The sequence below is a fragment of the Octodon degus genome, unplaced genomic scaffold (assembly GCF_000260255.1).
Source record: "Octodon degus isolate 3935 unplaced genomic scaffold, OctDeg1.0 scaffold00189, whole genome shotgun sequence".
Taxonomy (NCBI): domain Eukaryota; kingdom Metazoa; phylum Chordata; class Mammalia; order Rodentia; family Octodontidae; genus Octodon; species Octodon degus.
Window position 1 is genome coordinate 4,710,287 of NW_004524765.1, and position 7,508 is coordinate 4,717,794.

General features: G+C 37.1%; 1 pseudogene; it reads left to right on the forward strand.

Annotated features, from left to right (window-relative positions):
• Nucleotides 1-233: 233 nt before the first annotated feature.
• Nucleotides 234-965, forward strand: LOC101581764 (annotated as a pseudogene).
• The last annotated feature ends 6,543 nt before the right edge of the window (nt 966-7,508 follow it).

Genomic DNA, 7,508 nt, shown 5'->3' on the forward strand with positions numbered 1-7,508 from the left:
CCGCAGCGGCCGGCTTCCTCTGCCTAAGCCCGCTTGGCCCGGCCGCGCTCGGCAAGTTGCAGGAACAAAGGAGGACCCCGCGGCCGCGCCCCCTCAGCCCCCGCCGTCCCTCTCCCCATCCGCAGTGGCGGCTCCCGGACGCTGGGCTCACCCTTCCCGGAGGCCTCGGCAGTGCCCCGCAGTCGCTAACAAGGTGCTGGGCGCGTGCATCCAGACCCCGCAGGCGAGCAAGAATGGCTCAAAAGACTAACCCGACCCTAGGGCAGGATGTGGCTTTTGTGGGAACCTGAGGACACATGGAATGTGTTCTTTTTGCTGCAAAGAACATCTTCAGAGACCCCAGAACAGTGGCAGAATGAGCCCAATGAGGACAGCTACTGGTTCCAACAGGCCTACCTCAGGTCCTGCATCTCTACAGCAAGCAGACACTAGTTTAAACAACTGTGAAGGTGCTGCAGGCAACACATCTGAAAAATCAAGAAATGTGCCTGTGGCTGCCTTGTGTGTAACTCAGCAAATGACAGAAATGAGCATTTCAAGAGATGACAAAATAACTACCCCAAAACAGAGGTTTCAGAACCAGTTGTCATTCAGTCCAGTCCATTAGTTTCTCAGCTCAGCACTTCTTAAAGTGAAGAAAAAGCTCCTGAGTTGCCCAAACACAAAAAGAACAGATGTTTCATTTGTAGAAAGTTGGGGGCTGGAGAGATGGCTCAGTAGAGTAAGTACTTCCCTGGTAAGTGCAAGGACCAAAGTTCAATCCCTGGTTCTGCAAAAAAGAAAAAAAAAAAGTTCATCTTAACAGGATTTGACTGCCAATGTGGAAGCACAACTGTCCATACAATTACAAAGCAGAAGCTGCAGCAAAAATCAGAAAAGAAAACTCAGTTGTTGTGGCTGAAAATATTATTTTAATATATGGTAGGAAAACATTAAAGAGAAGATACACGGCCAGTTTCCTTTGATGTTCTCGAGTTTTACTTTACACTTGTCTGTCTTATCACTGACACTTTAGGATGTTTTGGTGTTTGTTATAGGCAGATTGGATAGATATAGCCCTACAAAATGTATATGCCCTCCCCTGAATAAAATTGAATGAAAATTGCGCAGCAAATTGGAGTAACAGACAACAACAACAAAAAAAAATTTAGTTCCCATGTGCCAAACAGTATAAATGAAATCTGCATGTTTGCAGCATATCTGCCTTTTAGGAATGTAATCCAGGTATAATGTTGGCTAGTGTCATATGCCTGTATTTTTTTTTTTAATGGTACATCAGAAAAGGATTAGCATTCTACTTCTACCGTAGTTAAATGCTTCGCCCTCTTTATTTTTCATGTGTTCTTTAGAAGCAGGATAGAAGCTATCAAAAGGGTCATACCTTTCTGTGAAACCAGTGTCTGGTGCCATGTGTAAGCCTGGTTAAGTTGGTCTTCTAAAAGCTGTCAAATAAGGCATTCTATGAAAGGTATACATCACAGTTGCTTATAAGTAAAACCATCAAGCCAACAACAGGGTCTTTAGATAATCTTTGAGGCTTGTGCTGGCCTGCACCAAAAGATGTCTTTATTACTCTCATTACTAAAAATGTATAGCACAGAACTACACTAGGACTAATCACTTTACAAGAAGAAATTAAAACTGTTTGGTTTTCTTATACAGCAGCTCTATTGAATGACATGCATCTGAATTTTTAAGGTGCTAAGATATCTGAACAGTTAATTTTTCATGTGCAGCTTTTGTTGAATGCTTTGGTTCAAGAAAGAATGTTTAAAGCTTTTTGAAGATTTCAGTTCTTAATGTAATTGTACCCTTCTGCCTGGAAAATCATAACCAATGTGGCTGCCATAGACTTCTTGGTGGTTTCCAGCAGCACTTGCAGAGGGCCGCCTTATCACATTGTACTTGGTGTAGGACTCTAGTGTTCTTGGGTGTACTGCATGGGCTGCAGTACCTACCATAACAACTAGAAAAGGCAGTATACTTCACTGATGCTTGTCTGGTAATATCACTTCTGTGTTACAATGGAAGGTTCTTTGTGATATATGAAACTTGTCTTTTTTATATATAAATGAGTATAGTTAGATTAGTGTTGCGGTAATGCCTGTTTTCATCTTTAAATAGTTAGGTGTGTACACGAGGCACTATTTCTGATTTATTGCAATGTTTCGTCCTAGTTTTTACTTTTATTAAAGCATTCAGTTTTGCTTTCAATTTTATGTACCTTAGTTCCAAGTTAGATTTGCAGATGTGTACAGATAGTTCATATTTATGTATTGCACATAATCATGCTATTCAGCATTGATGCTGTATTGTATTACTTAAATAATAAAAGCCATGTACAGAGGGGAAAAAAAGAAAGTTTCAATATTTTGGAGTTGAGTAATAAGTAAAGAAATTTCCAAAAAGGCAGTTGTGGTTGCTAGTTAATGTTTCAAGGAGCCTGGCACCATAACCACCCAATGTTGTATGTATATTCACAGCAGTCAATGAAGGGTACTTTTTTTATTTTAGGGAAGGATCTACAGGGTGTTCATGGTCTCATTACTAGGTCGGACTCATAATGATCCACCTGTTTACAGCCTCCCAAGAGCTTGGATTATAGGTGCACACCACCATGCCCAGTCTAATGAAGGGTACATTGACTAGAAAATTATTACAAATTTAATTGCTGGGAATGGAACACAGGATTATGTCTCCAATACAAGACATTTTTATTGACCTTTGGTTTGATTATTTTGATGTTCATTTAAGTTTATTTAGGGTTTTTTGGTGGCCAAAGATTAAATGTTTGACAGACAAACACTGTAGAGGAGATGAGTAACAAAACATAAATAACAATGCAGTCTGGCTCTATATGTTAGATTTAGCATAAAATAGTGTTACATTCATCATATTTTTTTGCACTTTTCTTATCCTTTAGAACAGATTTCTGCTTTTGATTCATTGCCCATCCTGCCAGGCATATTCATTATTTTTCATTTGTTGGCAATGTTGGCTTCACTATCTCTTTCTAAGATACCCTCAAAAGTTTTGTAACACTGGTTTGGTGGTCATAAATTTCTTGATGTGGTCCTTGACATGGACTTTTTTTTTTTTTTTCAGCATGGATCGAACTCAGGACCTTGTACTTGCCAGTCAGGTGCTTATGCTGCTGAGCTGTCTTTCCGGCCCCATACTATGGAAACTGCTGTTTTTCAGTGGAGTTTGAAGGAAAATTTTGCAGGCTATGTAGCTTGGATTTGGAAGTTACTATCTTTTTATAGCTTGAAACACTTCTCTGCAAGACCACCTGGCCGTTAAGGTTTATGTAGAGAAGTCTGATGTAATTACATTGTGTTTACTTTCATATGTGATTCTTTTTTTTTTTCTAACAGCTCTTAAGATTTTTCTCCTCATGATTGAATTCTTTTTTTTTTTAATTTTTTTTTATTTTTCAACGAATAATACACTGCATATATTCTTCTTAGTGGTTAATTGCTGTACAAGATGCAGACTTGTGATCCTAGTTACAAACACCATTAGAACAAATCATTCTATTCATTAACAGAATGTAACTATATATCTATCCCAACCACTTTGAATACACAGATACAAAATGGACATTCATCTGTATACCCCATTTTTTCTAAGTTCCGTTATTGAATATTATAGGTGTGTAAATGCAGCAAAATATTCTAAAAGAGTCCAGTAGCCCATAATAGCATTGGGTCTTCTGTTTAACTGGCAATGTCAGAAATTATTGACCTGAGTCCCCCACAGCTCAACTTAACAGCATGGCTTTATTTCTTATAATTTCGTCTTCATACTTTTCTGCTGGATGGTTAAGACCAAGGTAAAGCAGGACCTATGCAACAAGAGTTGTAGCTTTTTGGTCTGAGAAGGTCAGTAAAATGCCCTCAGGATTTGTCCTGAGATCCTGTACCTCAGATTGTAGAACCTTTATCAGTGCAGCCATGTGGATGAGTCACGGCCATTGCTTGGCCAATGTGCTCTCTGTGAAAGCCTGAGAGAGTATCTTCTCCCCATGTGACTCTCCTTAGGCCCACTCTATGTCATCGATCACTTTCCTCTTTGGCCCCATAATCTTCTTGATCAGAAAATTTGGGGCACTACAGAGGTACATGACGTTACAGTACAAGTTCTCATAGGTCCTGAGTCTTAATTGACCTTAGAAGGCTAGGGCTAAAATGTTGGCTTTCCTTGTATCCCTCCTTTTTCTCTAATTTTGGTCTGCAAACTTAGGTTGTTAACCATCCAGAAGAAAAGCTCATTGTTATTATCAAATGATTTGGGCTATCAATCTTAACCTCACTATCTCACTGCATTTCAAAGATCTTAGGCATAATAAGGAACAGGTATTTTTCATCAAGTATTGATATGTTGAACTTTAAGTCCCTACATAATATGATGAAAAAACATTTAAAAATTAGATTATATTTTAAAAAATAGGATAAAGAATTCTATGCTTCTCATGTTTGCACGTAAGTCCAAAAATCTCACCATACACAACCTTGAAGCAGGACAGTCCCACAATATTCCTTTTCCTGTCTCTTGCTTTCCTTCACCACCGCCTTCTTCTTGAACATCCATCTACCCAAGAGACATCTTAGCAGTAAAAGGCATGTCATGACAAGCCGCCCATATTCAGAATACCACAATGACAGGCACTCCCATCATGATTGAATTCTGACATTCTGAGTGTAATGTGGAATGGAGAGGGTTTTCCTTTGGTCATTGCTGTTTGATGCTCTGTAGGCCTCACTTAGCTGTATGTGCACTTCCTTTTCTGTATTTGAGGAGGCTTCTGTCATTTCTGTGAAGAGATTTTTCATGCCATTTATATAGTCTTCTGAGTTTTCACTTATTCTGATTATTCTTAGATTTGTCTTCTTTGTGTCATCTAGGAGTTGTTAGATCCATTTTTCATGTACTTTTGTTATATTTGTTAAATGTGTCTTTGAGTATTTAGTGATGGAAGCGATCCCTGTCTTTCAGTCCTGAAATTCTGTCCCTTCATTGGTCAGTTCTTCCCACACTTTCAATATAATTTTTAATTTCCTATATTTTTTATTTAAACATTTTCCTGACTCTAATTCACATTTCATATCATTTTGTTGATCTCATCTAGTTTTTATTAGTGTCTTCTTAAAGTTTCTGCATCCTTTGGTTTTTATTACAATGATCTGTTTAGTTATATCTTCTCAATTTCTCTAATGAGTACCTTTTGTGCTGTTTTCTAACATCCTTTACTATTAAACCATTTGGGTCTGTGCTTATTTTGTTCTGCCCTTCAGTGCCTCTGGATTGGCTTATGGAGTGTTGAATTATTTTGGAGGAAATTTTTGCCTTTTCTTCTCACGTTTCTAGTGTGTGTGTGTGTGTGTGTGTGTGTGTGTGTGTGTCTAGTCTATGTCTTTGTGTGTGATAAGATGTGTGGATTCTTATAATTGCAAGATTTTTTCTAGGACAGAATTTTCTTATTGCTTTTCAGTCACATAATTTGGTTCTGGCTACCCATAATCCATTGCTGCAGCCTGAAGTTCTTACCACCTTTGTTAATTCAGGATGGGAGGATTCGGTATAATTAACCCAGCAATTAAGCTCTCTTTAATATACTTGAGTATTGCTAATGTCATAAAGGCAATCTGAGTGTTGGCTTCCAGAAAAATATTGACAATTATGCAACCATGATGTCAAGCAAATCAATGACAGTAGTGTCTAGGACAAATTAAATATTAACATACTAGAAGAACCAATTTATACTACCCTAATCCTAGGGAAGAAATTGACTATTGCGATGTAAACATTGAGACAACTGAGGTACTAGCTTACAACCAATATGTACTAAAGGAGCAGTCATCACCCCACTAATGGTGGAAAAGAATTCAACAGAAATTTTAGAGTTAACAATAAAAGATCAACAAAGCTTATAGTTGTACTGTTAAAGATACTGGGTTTTAGAATGAGGAAATGCAAGAGGAAAACTTTGAAACTTTAAACTTTATAATATGAGAAAGAAGAGACAAAAGCAATACAAAAGATCTTACTGGGGAATAGAAAGAAGTTTATAGAATTAGGTAAAAGTAAGAGATATAAAATGACAAGAAATAGAAGGTAAAAAGAAAAATAAAGATAAATTACACAGAGAATAAAAATAAAAGAAAAAGAGTTAAGAAGATAAATTAAAAAGAAGTGGAAAAGATAGAGAGAACAAAAACTGTAGGAAAAAGAGACAAGAAGCAAGCCAAAAGGATAAAGGAAGATGACCCAAGTCACAGGAGACTGGGGAAGAAGAAAAGAGGGGAAGAAAAAGGACAAAAAGAAACAAACACCAAATAAAACAGCTTAATGCCTCCTGTTTAGAATTAGCACTGGAAAATAGTGATTTGTTCCTCTCACAGCACTATTTTCCTTTTTGGATTTCCTTTCTTCCACTTTTTTCTCTTATTCAAATTACTCTAATGTTAGTCTATTTTTGTGTCACTTGGCAGCTGTTGCATTCATTTTTTAAGTTGTCTTTTCATTATTCTTTCCATGTTGGCTTTTATTATTGTCTTTGGAAAGCTTCTGGATCATTTTGGTTATTGCTTTTATTTTCTGCTCAGTTAATTTTTAGTTAATTCTTCTGATATCCCTCTGCTCTGTTGTCTAAATCCCTGTTACCCTTTTTCAGCAGGGTAGGTATGCAGCTTGTGCTCTTCTGCCCCTTGGTGCCCTTGAAAAGGCTTCAGGATACTTGTAAATTTTGGGAGGTATTTTGTTGCCTTGTTTCCTCATTAATTTGTGCTGAGGTTTTTGGGTGCTTATATTTTCAAAATTATGGTGTTAGTTGTGTTATGTTGTAGTTAATTAGCAACTTTAGTTGTGTTCAGGGATGTACTTTTCCCCAGCTCCCCCTTAACTAATTTCAGAGGGGAGAACACAGAGTAAGCAGCTTAAATATGTGAGTTCTCTGGGAATGTACTCTACATTGTTAATGGCATAAAAGTAATATGAGTGCTGGTTTACAAAGAAAAGGAAAAAATGATGACACCATAGTATTATAAAGTGACAGTAACAGCAGTATCATTCAGGACAAGCTGGATATGCTCAGCAGCATAAGCACCTATGTGGCAAGCACAAGGTCTTGACTTTGATTCCTGATACAAAAAAAGAAAAAAAAAATGGTTAAGAAACAATTGCATATGATCTTTAGCTCTAGAGAAGCAATTCATAATTATGTTGTAATCATGAAGACAATCTAAATGTTAATATGTAGATAATATATAGTGTAGCTGGAAATGCTCCTCCTGCATACTTCAGCATCTTAGTTGCCAGGGAGTAGTTCCTGTTCCAGATGTTCTTTTTTTTTTTTAATTTTTTTTTTATTTTTCAACAAATAATACACTGCATATATTCTTCTTAGTGGTTAATTGCTGTGCAAGATGCGGACTTGTGATCCTATTTACAAACACCATTAGAACAAATCATTCTATTCATTAACAGAATGTAACTATATATCTATC